The sequence below is a fragment of the Hemicordylus capensis genome, chromosome 3 (genome assembly GCF_027244095.1).
Source record: "Hemicordylus capensis ecotype Gifberg chromosome 3, rHemCap1.1.pri, whole genome shotgun sequence".
Classification (NCBI taxonomy): domain Eukaryota; kingdom Metazoa; phylum Chordata; class Lepidosauria; order Squamata; family Cordylidae; genus Hemicordylus; species Hemicordylus capensis.
Genome location: NC_069659.1, coordinates 169,109,100 through 169,124,835, shown reverse-complemented (window position 1 = coordinate 169,124,835; position 15,736 = coordinate 169,109,100). Strand labels below are relative to the sequence as shown.

Genomic DNA, 15,736 nt, shown 5'->3' with positions numbered 1-15,736 from the left:
TTGCAGAATAGTCATTCATATAAATGTATAATCATAACATTTCACACGAATTAAAACAAACTAAATTTGTTTGTCAGTAACTCTTTTATACAGAGAAGTTCCCAATGATGGCAATACAGGAAGTGATTGCTTTACTATACCATCCTGAAACAGCTGTCCTTTTTTTTCTTTTTAAGGCGGAGCTATTTTTGCTGTTGTTGCACTGAAAATTAACATCCAAGATCCTGTTGCCCAGTTCATCCTTACTCAAAGTCTCTTATATCCTACTGCACCTAATGAACAGTTTATTCATTTCATTTTTACCCTTATCTGTACATCATGTTCCAAGCAGAATCACATACTCTTATTCAGTGGGAGGTCAGACTCCTGTTTTCAAAATTGCAGCTGGTAGGCATCAATCCCAGACAGCTGTTTTGCAAGTTTGTGAGGCGTTCTGTGAAAAAGTTGGAACTAGATTTTTCAGGACAAATAAAAGACATAAAGTATGCAGTGCATAACTCATTTAAACCTCAATGGCTTAGACTATTTTTGCACCCCAAGCCTACATGATGATGCTCCAATGCTGAAATGAAGATTAAGCATGAAAGAAGGTTGGCTTTTTTGCTATATGTGGGGAAGTGTTTTGTCTCCAATAATCCTTGATTGGGGAAACCCCAGATGGCAAAGTATTCTGCATACGAATTGGACACAGATTTCAAAAATAAGTTTTCAAAATAGATGAAGATGATACACAAGAGTCACCCTTGCTTGTGGGGTATACACTTAAGTTTCTCCCTCTTTTGGTTGTCTTAAAGTCAAACAGGATTTGCAGGGGTGGGGGTTGGGGAGAAGCAGGATTTCCAAATCCTGTCTGACTAGACAAAAGACAAAATTTGTATAATCGTGCATAACTGATAGGCAGCAATGGCTTTCTCACACATGAGCCACCTATCTCTCTTTATTAGGGCCAGATTTTATTTTTTGGTCTCGATCTTTGGTAAATCATTGTCCCTAGCTATACCTTTTAAAAATGTTATTAGCATGTGTAGCTAGCGTTGCCATTCTTCACGTTCTAGCCTTTTCCACTACCACTGGAAAGGAAACCTTTTAAATATGTGTATGAGAGGGGGATCTTGTCTACGGCATGTGCTTGCACATGAATGCATAAGAGCACAAAACGCAAGTACACTGCTATCCCTCCAGCTCCAAATAACCGCCCATGTATTTATTCTGCTACTAGATGAAAATAAGTACAATCAGACCAATTAGAATATACCTTCAATTAAAAAAGACTTAACTTAAAAAACTTAAATTAAACCAAAAAAAACCCCCTTATGCTTAACAAAAAATAAACTGTTTGTAGTCTGTTTACCAACTTATTGTGCTTCAGAATCTTCTGAGCAGCAGGTATAGAACATGAAGCTGAGAGGAGGACGACAACGCTCAGGCAGTACATAAGAACATGAGAAGAACCCTGATTGATCAGGCTACGTCCATCTAGTCCAGGCCTGCTCAACTTAGCCCTCTCCCCCCCGCCCCCCCCGCCGCCAATGTTTTTGGACTACAATTCTCATAATCCCCAGCCACAGTTGCCAATAACCAGGGATTGTGGGAGTTCTAGCTCAACATCTACAGGGTGCTTTCTAGATTACAAATAATCTTGCAAATAAACAGCTGTATTTTCCCGTTGCAGGAGGGTTGTGCAAGCTATTCACATTTTCAAAACGATTCTGCCAAGCTGAAGCATTTTACTGCTGACCAGCATGTAATGTGGAACCTGTGGGAAGTGCACAGGAGGGCCAAAGATGAGCAGCCCTGATCTAGACTGACAACCCAAATTCTAGAACTGTGAAAGAGAAAGAAACATTTCTCCCAGTCTACACTCTCTACATAAATGCAGTTTTATAAACTTCTGTTATACTGGGGACCCTCCTCAGGTTTCTCCCCACAACTAAAAAAAAACAACCCCCAAACCTCACACATTTTAACCTTTCCTCATAGAGAAGGTGCTTGATTACTTTGGTTGCTCTTTATGCATCTTTTCCAGCTCTAAGATATCCTTTCTGAGATGAGGCTGAGACTAGTCCCAAGGACAATCAGGGACTTCATAGCAGAAAACCTAAACATACGTGGAGCAGAGAACTCAAGAAAATGAGCCAAGCCATTCATGCGCAGCATATGGTAAGGACTTAAGCATATAGAAGACATTCTGGAAAACATTTGCCAAACCTGAGATATGACTTGCCCCAAGCTTCCAGTTTATTCATACCAGAGAATTCTAAAGACAAATGACATATTATGGGCAAGTTCAGATGATATTGTTCACCAGCCATACCCACCACAGAATTACAAATGAATGTGCATAATATCCCATACCTCAAACCCAGTGCACTGATCAAATCAGAACCACACATTTAGGGGTGGCTTGGATGGCCCATCCCCATGCGAATATTATTTGTTGTTATCCTTATTATTTAAAATATCGATATATCACCCCTCCAGTACACCGGCCAGGGGGCTCACAACAATAAAACAACAGAAGTCACACCAAGGGGCAGGATACACATACTCAAGTTTGCAATTGTGTAGGGGACAGGGTTGGCAGCCGGTGTTTTGCAGACCAGCCCAATAGGTCACATACGCATAACTCACCCTGCCCCTCTAAACACATGCTAAGCTGGGGATCTGAGTGATAAGCCTCCCAGCCCAGTTCCGGCACAGCCTTCCAGCAACAGGCCAGCCACCTTTGCACTGTGCCACCACCAATCACCAGCATTAGGCCATCTTTGCAGCTGCTCTTCACTGCTGCTTTGGCCCGCACTGCCCACTCATAGGTCTTCTCATTATCTTCTGCTGCAGGCACTTGGCAGTAGTCGGCCCAAGCCTGAGCCCAACAGCGGTGCCATGGTGGTTTTGAAGAGAGCACACAGTAATGTGAAGTTCCTCACACACACAAGTTACTTCCCTTTTTTTTCTGTCAGCCTGTACAACTAGACCTTGTCATATATATGCATACACCCCAAACACTGGTTTTGCAGGGACCCCCCCCCCTTTCTGGCTATGGCTACACAAACTGAAGGAATGTACATGCTGGCTATCTTCTAGCCAGCTGACAACTCTATCATACAGTGAGTATTGTTAGAAGTATCATAAGCACACAAGAGTGTCCTCTTTTAATACAAGAAATACTGGATGGTATACTACCATACCACCTTCAACTCACTTTTATTATCTGTCTTCAGCCTATATCTGCGTCTGAGTCACTGAGCTGGGGCAAGTGAAAATAGGCATAATAATAGACCATATATGATGCATTTCCAGTGTTCAAAGTACTTCATATAACTTAGGCCTGCCTGACATGTGATCACTAGGAATTGCACCAGTTTTGAATGCAACATAAGAAGCTTGAGTTTAGGACTGCCCAGAGGCTTATAGTTCCTGGTGCCTGACCATGATATAATCACCATGTCGGAAGAGCTTACAGGCCACAGACCCTCATTGTGCCCATGATGATATTATTCAAGTCCTCCTCACCTTGCATTACTTACTGGAAACAGAGAGGATAGCTAGGACTCAATTCAGTGAAGGATGGAGCCAAAAGGAAGGTCCCATCTGTGCCATTAAAACCTCAGGTTGACACAGATCATAGTACTGATGTCACTGCCTTGAACCCGACAGTCTCTATTCATGCCTAGAGCAGCCCAGGGGGGTGATCCAGACTAAATTAGGACTCCAGATTAACTTTGCTGATGTCCATCAGATGTCCAGAAAATTAATCCCATTATTCCAAACTAATTATGATTGGCTTATGAGCCATTTGCCCTTGCTAAGGGTAAGGTGTACCAGCATGACAAAATGTTACTTGGTGGATATCTTCTTTCACTAAGCAGTCCTGAGAACCGATTTAATTTATGATACACATTTTTTCTACCTATTCTGCCCTCTTGAGTACAACAAATCCTCAGAAGAAGAGGAAAAGCCTAAATTTCATAAATTATCATTATTGGGTCAAATATTAAGATGAGCATATCAAATATATCTGTAACTAGACAGATTTAAGTCTGATCCCCCAGAGACAAAGCTACAGCTACTCCTCATGTTGACATATGCTTCTTATGCTCAAATTACTTTGCAGTGCAAATTAGTACTGTCAAGGCTGAATATATTACAATTAAAGGGGAGAAATTTATACTTCCTTTTTTTCTACACAGAAAATAATATCTTTACTTTGAGTATACACATAATTGCATATTATAGACTTGAAATTTTAATGGGATAAAACCGAAAGCTGTGAAATGCAGCTGTTTTACAGAAATGATTTAGTGTCTCATGAATTTCCTTCAATAAATCAAGCTTTTTATGACCCAATGAGATATAATATGATTATTTTCAAAGCAAAGCAGTAAGGAAGGCACAGAAAGCAAACCTCTCTTCAACATTATGTTATGGCTATCTATGGGCCTATTCACTCGTTACTTTCTGGGGAGAAATCTCTACTTGCGATAAGTCTCTAGTGCTCGTGCATCCCTCCCTTTCCTTGCGGAAAGAATATAATGAGAACTCCATGCCGTATTGCTTTTATATGATACACATTAGGCTGAGCAGCAGAGACTTTGCTGAAGCCATCCAATGAGCAGCTAAACATCCATACCTTGTTATATAAACTTGATCCTTCTACATTGTTCCACATTGGTCTTACATAAGTGCCCATATAAACCTCAAATTAGGCATGCAGTACAAGAAACCTACACTTTAAATGCAATGTATATGATAAATTGAAGGTGACCATTATCATCATCATTATTAAAAATATCTATATCTTTTCAAACAAAAAAGGTTCTCAAAGTGGTTTACATGCTGAAAGGTCTAAGAAAATAGTTCTTTGTTCCTGTCCCCAAAGGGTTTACAATCTAAAATTATGAAGTGATAAGTTTGATAAGCTTGTCTCTGCTGGCAAATAGGGTATTCACATAACAACAAACTAGGTCTGCACCAAGTATTCTCTAATATGATATTCTCTTAGAAATTAGTCTATTCCAGGGATTCTCAGCATTGGGTCCCCATTGGACTTCAACTCCCATAATCCCCAACCAAAGGTCACTGGGGCTGGGGATTATGAGAGTTGAAGTCCAATAACATATGGGGACCAAATGTTGAGAATCCCTGGTCTATTCTATTAAGTTGAACAAATTACCCCAAAATACTCACCTTGCCAATGATGGTGTTCAATGACTTTTTCTTTTGCTGGTTGCTGCTGCTGCTCATTGCCATTTTGCATCTTTTCATGTGCCCTCACTGCTGCTTAATCTGATTGGCTATGGTGATTCACATTGTTTTGTTTCCAGGCATCCATGATGTTAGCATGTAGCACTGTGATGTCATCTACAAAATCACATCGGGTGCCACAGCCAATCAGATTAAATGGTAGGTGAGGGGAAATGAAGATGAGGAGAGTGAGGACAAAGGGGAAAAAATCAAAGAAAAATTGTTTTGTGAAGAAATAAACAGCAACCACAAGAACAAAAGCATACTGAACAGCATCAAAACAACATGGACACATTTGCAAGGGGCGGGGGAAGAGTCAAAGTATGTTGCTTTTCGACATAAAAACAAACATGAAACTACATAAACAGCTAACTTTTATCAAGCTTAGCACTTCATAACTGATCTGTTATGTTAGGCTATTTCACACAACCATACAGATGCTTATTATAAGATGAAATTGGTTATGCAAATAAGCTCTTAGAATGCTGACAGACTTGTGCAAAGCAGCACCATTTCATTCAGTTTCCTTGTACTGTATATAAAAGTTTCCCTGTATATAAACTAGGGCAGCAACCTTAATCAATAGATTAATCAACTAAAGTTTGTGGAATGAATAAAGCAGACTTCTAACAATGCCTGGCATCCTAACAAAGAACCAGTGGTTCTGAGAAGTTTCAGCACCCTTAGGACCACTTGTGTATTTTAGCCTGTGTGTTTGGGAGAGTTTCAAAAACCTCCCCTTCTCCCAGAAGCCCTCAGTGTAACCAGAAAATATATTCCTGAATGTCAGGGTTTTTTGGGGGGTGGGGGGCACCGAGCGCTTGCTGGGGAAGTGGGGGTCATTGACATTTGTCCCCATCACTGAGCCAGAAGTTGAACTTAGTTGAACTTTTCAGAAGCACTGGTGCTTCTCCAGTTGCACCAGTGCTTTGTTAGTCAGGTTGTCAGCCAATGAGTGGTAGGTTTCTGTTTAAAGTAGGCCGTCAAGTCGATTTCGACTCCTGCCACCCACAGAGTCCTGTGGTCTTCTTTAATAGAATACAGGAGGAGGAGGGGTTTACCATTGCCTCCTCCCGTGCAGTATGAGATGATGCCTTTAAGCATCTTCCTCTATCGCTGCTGCCTGATATAGTACCAGGGATTTGAACTGGCAACCTTCTGCTTGTTAGTCAAGCATTTCCCCACTGTGCCACTTAAGGTGACCAGGTTTCTGTTTAGTGAACTAATAATTCATCTCAGTCTTCTTACAGTATCTCAAATGTTCCTTTATCAAGGTTTTGGTAATATGCAAATTTATTTAAATGTATTGGGTAAACCATTTGTTTTAATATATTAATCAAAGATATTCTTTTAATTGTTATTACTAGTTACAATTATTAGATATATTTAGTTATATTAGTAACAATTGGTTAAAGCCTTATGAAAACCTCCAAAGTCTGATACATAAAAATTCATTTTGCACTCAGTTCCAACCTCAACAACCCTGTTACAACAAGAATTGTATTAATCCACATAACACTGTTGATCGGTAAATATTGATGAAACGCTCAAAACATGACATTTGAAACCACATCTTCAGTTTGCTCCTGAAGAACAGAATGATGGTCACAGAGGGACGCATTTGTCACCACGAGACAAACCAGCTATCCACTGCATATGAGCTCTCTCTATAGCCTTTCAAAGACATGGAATACATCTTACGAAATGAATGCCGGGCTTTGCTGTACAGCTTGTACATCAATGTGACAACAACACTGTCACAGGTTCTTCTTGGAAGGGGATCTTTAAGTTCATGCTAAGTTCAATAAGGCTCTTGCTTGAAAGGTTATGAGTGATGCTAGACTTTATTATTAATAGAAAGCGTTCCCAGATTAGCCTCACCAAATAAATGACTAACTTCAAACTGTGATTCATAACTCCAAGGAATTAGGGTGTCTACCAGCTTTTTTCAGGGAGCTGTCGGGATAGATCCAACTAAAAGGCACATATACATGCCATGTGAGGTTTCTGCCAAACTCATGAATGCTGCCCAACAAGAACACAGTATTCTGTGCTGTCAGAAATGTAAATAAAAGCCTGTGAAATATGAACAGAATTTTTTGCTGCCTACATACATGCTCCATAGCAGCAGATACTGAAAGGAAAATACTGAGATCTGCACAGCATTGAAATATATAGAACAACTGATGAGTATTCTCATTAATTACGTCTGGTTGAGCTAGTTCACAACATGAGTATCTTCAACATGTGAGCATGGGGAGTGGGCATGGGAGAGAGTCTCAAACTGTTATACAAACCTTATATCCACCATCATGCATAGGAGTTTTAAGAGAACAAGACCAGAGTGAAAGGGGCAGAAGCAGAAGCAAGATCAAGTGAGGTAGGGTCATGATCCAAGGTGGCAACAGGAAAAAGGGATCACAAGCTAGGCAGAGTCCTCAAAGTATCAAGTTCTTCAGACTGAAGCCCTAGGGCCCAGGCTTTATGGGCTTGGTGCACTGGGATTGATCTTTCAGGTCAGATGACCAGCACTGCAATCTATTTTGCACCACTGAAGTCCAGAGTTTAGTCTTACAGGCTTGCAGTTAGAAGAGTGTGTGTGGCACAAGAAGTCTGGTCGGTCTGACAGCTGAGAGTCCTGTTTCAATACAGACCTTGACCAACCCACCCAGTGCTTAAAAGAAACCTGCCCACTCTCCTTGAAAAATGTAAATAGTCACTGAAATTATTTTGGCTTATCTCAAGCATCCTCAAAAGCCTTGCCTGAGGCAAAATAAAATTTTGGTGTGGATGGAATTTTGGTGGCAACTCTACTCCATTTGTTAATGCATAGAATGTCTCCCTGGAAAGTAACACTGATTAGACCTAGTGCCACTCCTATTTAAATCTCAGACTTCTTGGATAATTTCCAGTGAACATATTTCCAAGCAAGTTCCTCAGGATCACAACCTTAAGATGCTAACTACATACACAGAAACAGTTTGTGGGGGCACTCAGTGAAATCACAGAGTCTCTGATCCATATCTGTCAGCTTTGATGGTACGGGAAATACCTGATGATGTGTAAAGGCAAGCAAACACACAGCTTGCCCGCTTCAGGTCAATGGGTGCTATCTTTTCCAAAGTGTAATATAAGCTAGCTATGCTAGTACCCCAGCTGTGGTCCATTTCTTGGAAGCATTTCAACTTCCTACCTCCCACCCCCAACCTGTACCATCTTTAGTCAGATAGCTTTTGTTTAAATCCAGCAATGATTAACTCCATTTCTTTTGCTTAACACCATTTTGCTTTGGGAAAAGTTAGTGAAGCAGCAAATGCTCAACCAGGGCAACAGAAAAGTGATGACTCAGTGTTTGTCAGTTCTGAGGAGCAGAGTGCCTATTTTGAATGATGAGTCATTTCTTTTTATCCTCACCAAACAGCACGGGTATGTCCAATTTTCAGAAAAATCACTTTTGCCGATGACGTTGGGTGGCAAAACAAACATCCTTTTTCATGTGGCGGAGGAGTGGAAAAAGACGACTGCCCTGGAAATTATCAGAGGGTACAGCATAGGGATTTTCTTTTTAAATCTTGTGGTTGTCTAGTTCTCCCATCATGGTCATCAAACAAACTTTACAAAATCTTTAGGTTGATGTCTATAATCACTATACATATAATGAAGGGGGGGGGAACAGGATTGTGAAAGGATTTAAACAACAAAAGGCCAATCATACCATCCAATAGCTACCTGCACCAGAGCCTCAAGAGTATATGGGGTCACGGATGAGTTTACAGCAAGGAAACACTCACATACGCCTTCATGCAAGGGCTGTACACATGGCCACTATGATTTCCTTGGTCACAGTGCTTCCAAAGTTACCGCGATTGTCAAATTTCAGTCCCCATGTAAAGGTGCTTGTCTCATATAAATGGGAGCTCCACATGAAAGCCTCTGTGAACATAGTGGTAGCCAGCAGCTAGCACAAGACAAGTGAAAATAGCTTGCCAGTTTAAGCACCGGTGTGATGTAGTAGACAAAGCGTTTGGATTTGAATGGGGCAGACCTGCTCAGCAAGAGAGAAAGCTCTGGACAAGGGGCAGTCTAACTTACCAGATAGTTATGAACATAAAATAGGACTGCCCCTATGTACAATTGTCATATAATAAAGTCTTGCTCCAACTATCCAGACTATATGCTTCAGGTACAACAAGAGAGCAGGATTCAAAACTTATTCAGACATTCAGAAACTTGGCCACGGAATAAACTGTTCATGCTGGACTACATCGGAGGACAGCTGAGGACCAGTCAAGGTATAATTTATTCAGAATTTCTTCAGTCTAGTTGCCTTGGCAATGGGGACGCACTCCTTCCCTGCTCACACATACATTTGTGTCTTTCCCCTGTCCCCCTGTGTCTTCCGGCAAACAATTGCCCAAAGAGAGCACACAAAAATGCTTGCAAAAATTGGCCCCCTGTTTTGGCTCTGAATTGATCTAACACCAGCATAGCACTTGGCTGAATTCACATTTCCCCTATCCACTGAATCAAGTACACATCAATAATTTGCTGTGCTAGGGGTAGCCATTTAGTGTGATAGTCAAAATCTTAAACATGTAGGGAACTAATAAATTCTCATATCTGCTTGATCACTGTGTTTCTCACAGGGATTAAAGCTATGTCTCTTGGATCTAACATAATGTTTTCCTTAAAAAAAGAAACAAAGAAGAACACATTGCTTTGAATTACATGGCCCCGGAACTCTGTGAACCATGCACAAGTTAAACCATTACCATGAAGATAGTAAAACTGCTTCTGAAGACAGATGCTTGCTTCTCCCCATTAGCATCTCTCAACTCACTTCACAAGTTTGAGGAGCAGCCTCTCTACAAGCACCTCTACTGGATTTGACCATGCATTTCTGCATCTGGTTTCCTGTAATCGCTATTGCTTTATCATATTCTTTTAAGATGTTTATCTCCTGGCTAGTAAGGGCAACAATGAGACATAACAATGAGAGCCAGCGTGGTATAGTGGTTAGAGTGCTGGACTAGGACCGGGGAGACCCGAGTTCAAATCCTCATTCAGCCATAATACTAGCTGGGTGACTCTGGGCCAGTCACTTCTCTCTCAGCTTAATCTACTTCACAGGGTTGTTGAGAGGAGAAACTCAAGTATGTAGTACACCGCTCTGGGCTCCTTGGAGGAAGAGTGGGATATAAACGTATTAATAAATAATAATAATAATAATAATAATAATAATAATAATAATAATAATATAGAAAAACAAGTTAAAATAATCGACATAGCAATACCAGGGGATAGCAGAATAGAAGAAAAAGAAATAGAAAAAATAACAAAATACAAAGATCTACAAATTGAAATTGAAAGGCTATGGCAGAAAAAGACCAAAATAATCCCAGTGGTCATTGGCGCCCTGGGTGCAGTTCCAAAAGACCTTGAAGAGCACCTCAACACCATAGGGGCCACAGAAATCACCATCAGCCAATTACAAAAAGCAGCTTTACTGGGAACAGCCTATATTTTGTGACGATATCTATAATAACCAACAGTATTGATGATAAAATTCTGGCATCCCAGGTCCTTGGGAAGGACTCGATGTCTGGATAAAACAAACCAGTCAATAACACCTGTCTGACTGTGTAAACAAGAAATACTATATACTGAATATATACTGGCATTTCACCTGTAAAAGGGGGGGAGGGGTAGCCTGACCAGCTAAATATTGTCAAATAAGAGTATAACCTTTAAAGTATTAATTTGTTAGAACAATACCAGATAGAATTACGGTAAACTGGAAGAACTTTCTTGCTTGGCTTGGACAATGTACTGCCAGCACCTCCACATCATCAGAGGGCTATAGGCCACCTCCATCCTATAGTTGGAGGGCTATAGGCCACCTCCAGCTTCAGAGGCAGGATGCCTCTGAATACCAGTTGCAGGGGAGTAGCAGCAGGAGAAAGGGCATGCCCTCAACTCCTGCCTGTAGGGTCCCAGTGGCATCTCATGGGCCACTGTGTGAAACAGGATGCTGGACTAGATGGGCCTTGGGCCTGATCCGGAAGAGCTGTTCTTATCATGTGGAGGAGGAGCGTGGACACAGCTCCCACTATCCAGATTGCAGTCCCATGACTGCATAATTACACAGGAGTGATTCATCTGAACTGCCTCCTCAATGTCTGAATGCTATTTTCAAGTAATTTGAATGAACTACCACCATGCAGTTGTGTGGTAAAGCAATGGTATGCCCAGTGGGAGAGATGTGCATGGCCCACATGATGCAGAGGGACTGATGAATGCATCATCCAAACTCGCACAGTCTTCTAGAAAATCCCAGCACCCAGTGCCTTCCAGACAATTTAAAGAGTACCCTGACAGAACACATGGAGGTTCTTCCTTCTCTCTCCGAAGTGTTGATTTGATGTATGGTAGTCAACCTCTGGCCATATGTGATTTGCATTACCATGATGCTTGTATATTTTGCCTGATGCTTCCCCTTGACTCTTGTGGTTACATGTAAGGGAAGCTGGGCTGTGTGGCTTAAATGGAAAGAAAGAAGGCAGAAGCTCTCTGGGCAGAGTTGCAAGGTAGAGGGACATGTTCCAAATGAAGGGACTGAGTGTGTGACCTTGACCTGCAATGCTGGTGGAAAGTGGACCTTCATACATGCTGTTTACACAAAGATGTTCCCGACTTCACAAAATATTTGATGCGGTCAAATAACAGGAGGTCAATTGACAATGTTTGACCAGTGTCCCAACCCCACATTCAGACAGTCAAGGGGATGGAAGAGAAACTAAGTCTCAGAACGTTTGTGAGAACTGATGGGGCATTTCACCTGTAAAAAGGGGGGGAGGGTTAGCCTGACCACAGTAACAGATAGAATTATGGTAAACTGGAAGAACTACTTGCTTGGCTTGGACAATGTGCTGCCAGCCCCTCCACATCACCAGAGGGCTATAGGCCACCTCCATCCTATAGTTGGAGGACTATAGGCCACCTCCAGCTTCTAGGAGGTGAAATGATTCTAGGACTATCCCTTCAGTACTTACAGGGTGAGGGGGGACCATGTTTGCGTGATCACAGTCTGTACTACCAAGTCAAAAGGAATAATGGTTAAAAACAGCTAGAAGCTGATCTTTATTCTAGAAGTGCTCATTGCTATGAACATGGTATGATTATATAATAAAGTCAGTACTGCTCCCAATACATGCTAAACTGAGTCACAAATAATATCACAGTAACAACTCCACTGACATTTCAGCTTGACCTTTACATCTACGTCAATGTCAGTGTAGGCATCTTACACACTTCCAAGATAGTTAATGGGTCATAACAGCTCTCCTGATTTTGCATTATGTTTGTAGGAACCCAGTGCCCCTCCTTCAAGGTCAAGGGATGTTCCCTCTCCACACCTTTACAGAGAAGCTCATATTTCATACACCTGCAGTGAATTGTAAATAAGCAAGTGCAGTACCCATCAACTGAAGAATTTCTCTGCTAACTGGGCAAAGAGGCACCTTTTACCGTGGTGATTCTCTTTATTTAGCAGGGGGAGAGTAACTGGCCCTATCCACCCCCAGCACAGTACTTCCAGTGACTGTTGCTGGTGTGTGTCTTATGTTTCTTTTTAGAATGTGAGCCCTTTGGGGACAGGGAGCCATCTTATTTGTTATTTCTCTTTGTAAACCACCCTGAGCCATTTTTGGAAGGGCGGTATAGAAATTGAATTATTATTATTATTATTATTATTATTATTATTATTAATCTACCTTTGAGAAGAACACATTCAAAGTGGGTGGGGACATAAATGTTACTCTGATTGCTCTCACATCATCAAAGCAGATTCAAATCATTCCAATTTGTGGCTACTCTGGGGACAATATTGTGCTGTGCATATTTACTAAATAAACAGATGGTACAGAAATGATTGACAAATATGCTGGCTGAGAGCGTACTACCTCAGTTTTCCGCAAAACAACTAATTGCCCACACCCCATCACCAATTTTACCACCCATGTGGTTGAGGATCTTTATCACTAACTGAAATAGAAGTTAGGCATCCAGACTAACTAGGTGTGTGTGCTACAGGAAAGGGCTGGTTTTTTGTCAATTTCCCCTTTCCTCTGTGGCTCCCAAAACTGTGTCCCTCAAGGTCATGCAGCCTCAGGGACGTATTTTGGGGAGCCACTGCTGGCTACAGAGGGAAGGGGAGATCGATGAAAACAGGCTCTTTCCTGAGCACACGCTGGAGCTCTTCTCGCGATCAATGAGAAGAGCTCCAGGGTGGTCTGTGGGGAAGGCGGGTTTAACCTACGTCCCCGCAGATGATCTCCTTCCTTCCCTGGGTGGGCAATTATCCCTGGGCAAGCGAATCGCCCGCCCAGGTGAGCAGTGGCTGCTTCCCCCACAGCTCTGGCGGTTGGGCTGCCAGGACACACCACATCGCCCTGCCCCCTGGACCTCCAATAATGCAGAGTGCAAGTGCATGGTACATTATTGGGATCCCCCTCCCCCCTCTGAGTGTGTCAACCATGGCTGCCACACACACACAAATGAGGTTAAGGGAGCACTCGCTCCCTTAACCTCATGTTAAAGGGAGACTACTTAGGCAGGTTTGCCGCCATGTAGCCGCCGGGATCAGGCCCAATCCCAGTGGTTCACACATGTGTGCAAAACTGGACTGGGCTCCCTTAGCCCGGTTTCGCACGCAAGTGTGAATAGCCTTGCTGCATGTGTGCTTTGTTAGTCTGGATGTTGGCCAGTATATTTTAGAGTTCGTGTACCATACTGTGAAACCATCACTGACGGCTGCATGAAAAGAGGCCAGATGCTATAATGGATATGCAGGTGTTGCTTTTAACCAAACTCCTCCATTTGCACATGTACAGTTGTGCAGCTATTTCTTCTCTGTCACATCTGAGAATTGTTGAAGCTTATCAGGTGTATTTTTGTGGTTGTTTGTTAAGAATGCCACAGTATCACTATCATATCAGTCCTCTAAAAAGAATTCATGTCAGTTTTTAAATCAGAATAAACCTCCATTAGAAGCACTGTTTTTATTTTACAATTTGTCTGCTTTATCAGATGTTAAGTATATTTTCTCCCTCTCTTCCCAAAATGCTGCACAATGTTTCCTGAAATATCTAACATAAAATATGCAGGTATTTCATTTTACAAACAGCTCCTTAAATAACATCACTTTCTGACAGAGTAACTTAAATAATCAATATACCGGTGCCACAATTTCATTATTTGAAAAAAGACAGTTAGAATTAATGTTTCAATGTAATGATGTATTTGGATTCCCTTCACAATAGTCAACATTACTCCATGCAGATTTATCCTTCTAGAAAATTTCACTTGAATTTAATAGACACTAGGAATAAATCTCATAACTGTCCATGGAAATCAACATAAGCTTTTAAAAAATGAGATCATCATCCACTCTAGTGCTAGAACAGATATAAGGAGTGATGGATAAAATTAAATCTGTACTGTGGATATATACAGTTTAGCTGAAAAGAGTAATAAAAGATTAAAACGCACACAAAAATAAAAGTTGGAATCTGGCAAACAGAACACACTTTTCTTATACTGATGCAAACCCTCGTTATCCGCAGTAAAAAGTGAATAGTGGAATACAGTCTTGTAGAGCTTGTGAATCATCAGGTCAGACATTGCCCGCCAGTGTATGGTGCTACACTGAGGCCAAAATAAATGTCCTGTTTGCATTGCTTTGCTTGGACTGCAAAAGAAAGAGGCGCTGTCAAACACCTCCAATACATGGCTGGGGTTTTTTGCCTTTATAGGTTACAGGTTGTGTTAGTCTAATTTATATGTTCAGCAGTGTGCACCTCAGTGTGAGAACACATTACATATTTCTCCCTCACTAAAGGTACTAAAGCCACCGAATGGCGCAGCGGGGAAGTTACTTGATTAGGGAGCATGAGGTTGCTGGTTCGAATCCCCACTGGGAATACCTATATCAGGCAGCCGCGATCTAGGAAGATGCTGAAAGGCATCATCTCATACTGCACAGGAGAGGGCAAAGGTAAACCCCTCCGGCATTCTACCAAAGAAAACCACAGGGCTCTGTGGGCACCAGGAGTCGACACTGACTTGAAGGCACAACTTTAAAGGAACTAAAAGATTTACGTTTGTGTATGTGTGTGCATTTAAAGAGATCTGAGAGATTTATGCCAGATTAGGGAATGTGCTCATCACTTGACTTGTCTGAAACAATTATTTTGTAATCAAGTCTTTGCTACATCTTTGCCAATAAGTGAACAGATACATGTTACTGGCTGAAATGTTGCAGCATCTCTGACCCATTGGAGCTGCTGCACACATATGTGCTGAGGAGGTAGGCAGTTGTGGAACTACTGAAAACAGTGCAGAGGCACTTCTCTAGCACTTCTTCCATTGGAAACGATGGAAGTAGCACAATACAAATACTCACGCACTGTTTTAAGTAGTTGAGCAGCTGCCC

The 15,736-nt window shown here is 41.7% G+C and overlaps 1 protein-coding gene across 1 annotated transcript in view; it reads right to left on the bottom strand.

The window, feature by feature from the left end:
- KLF12 (KLF transcription factor 12) overlaps positions 1–15,736 on the bottom strand; it is a 298,698-nt gene that overhangs the window by 120,499 nt on the left and 162,463 nt on the right. The window lies entirely within an intron of this gene.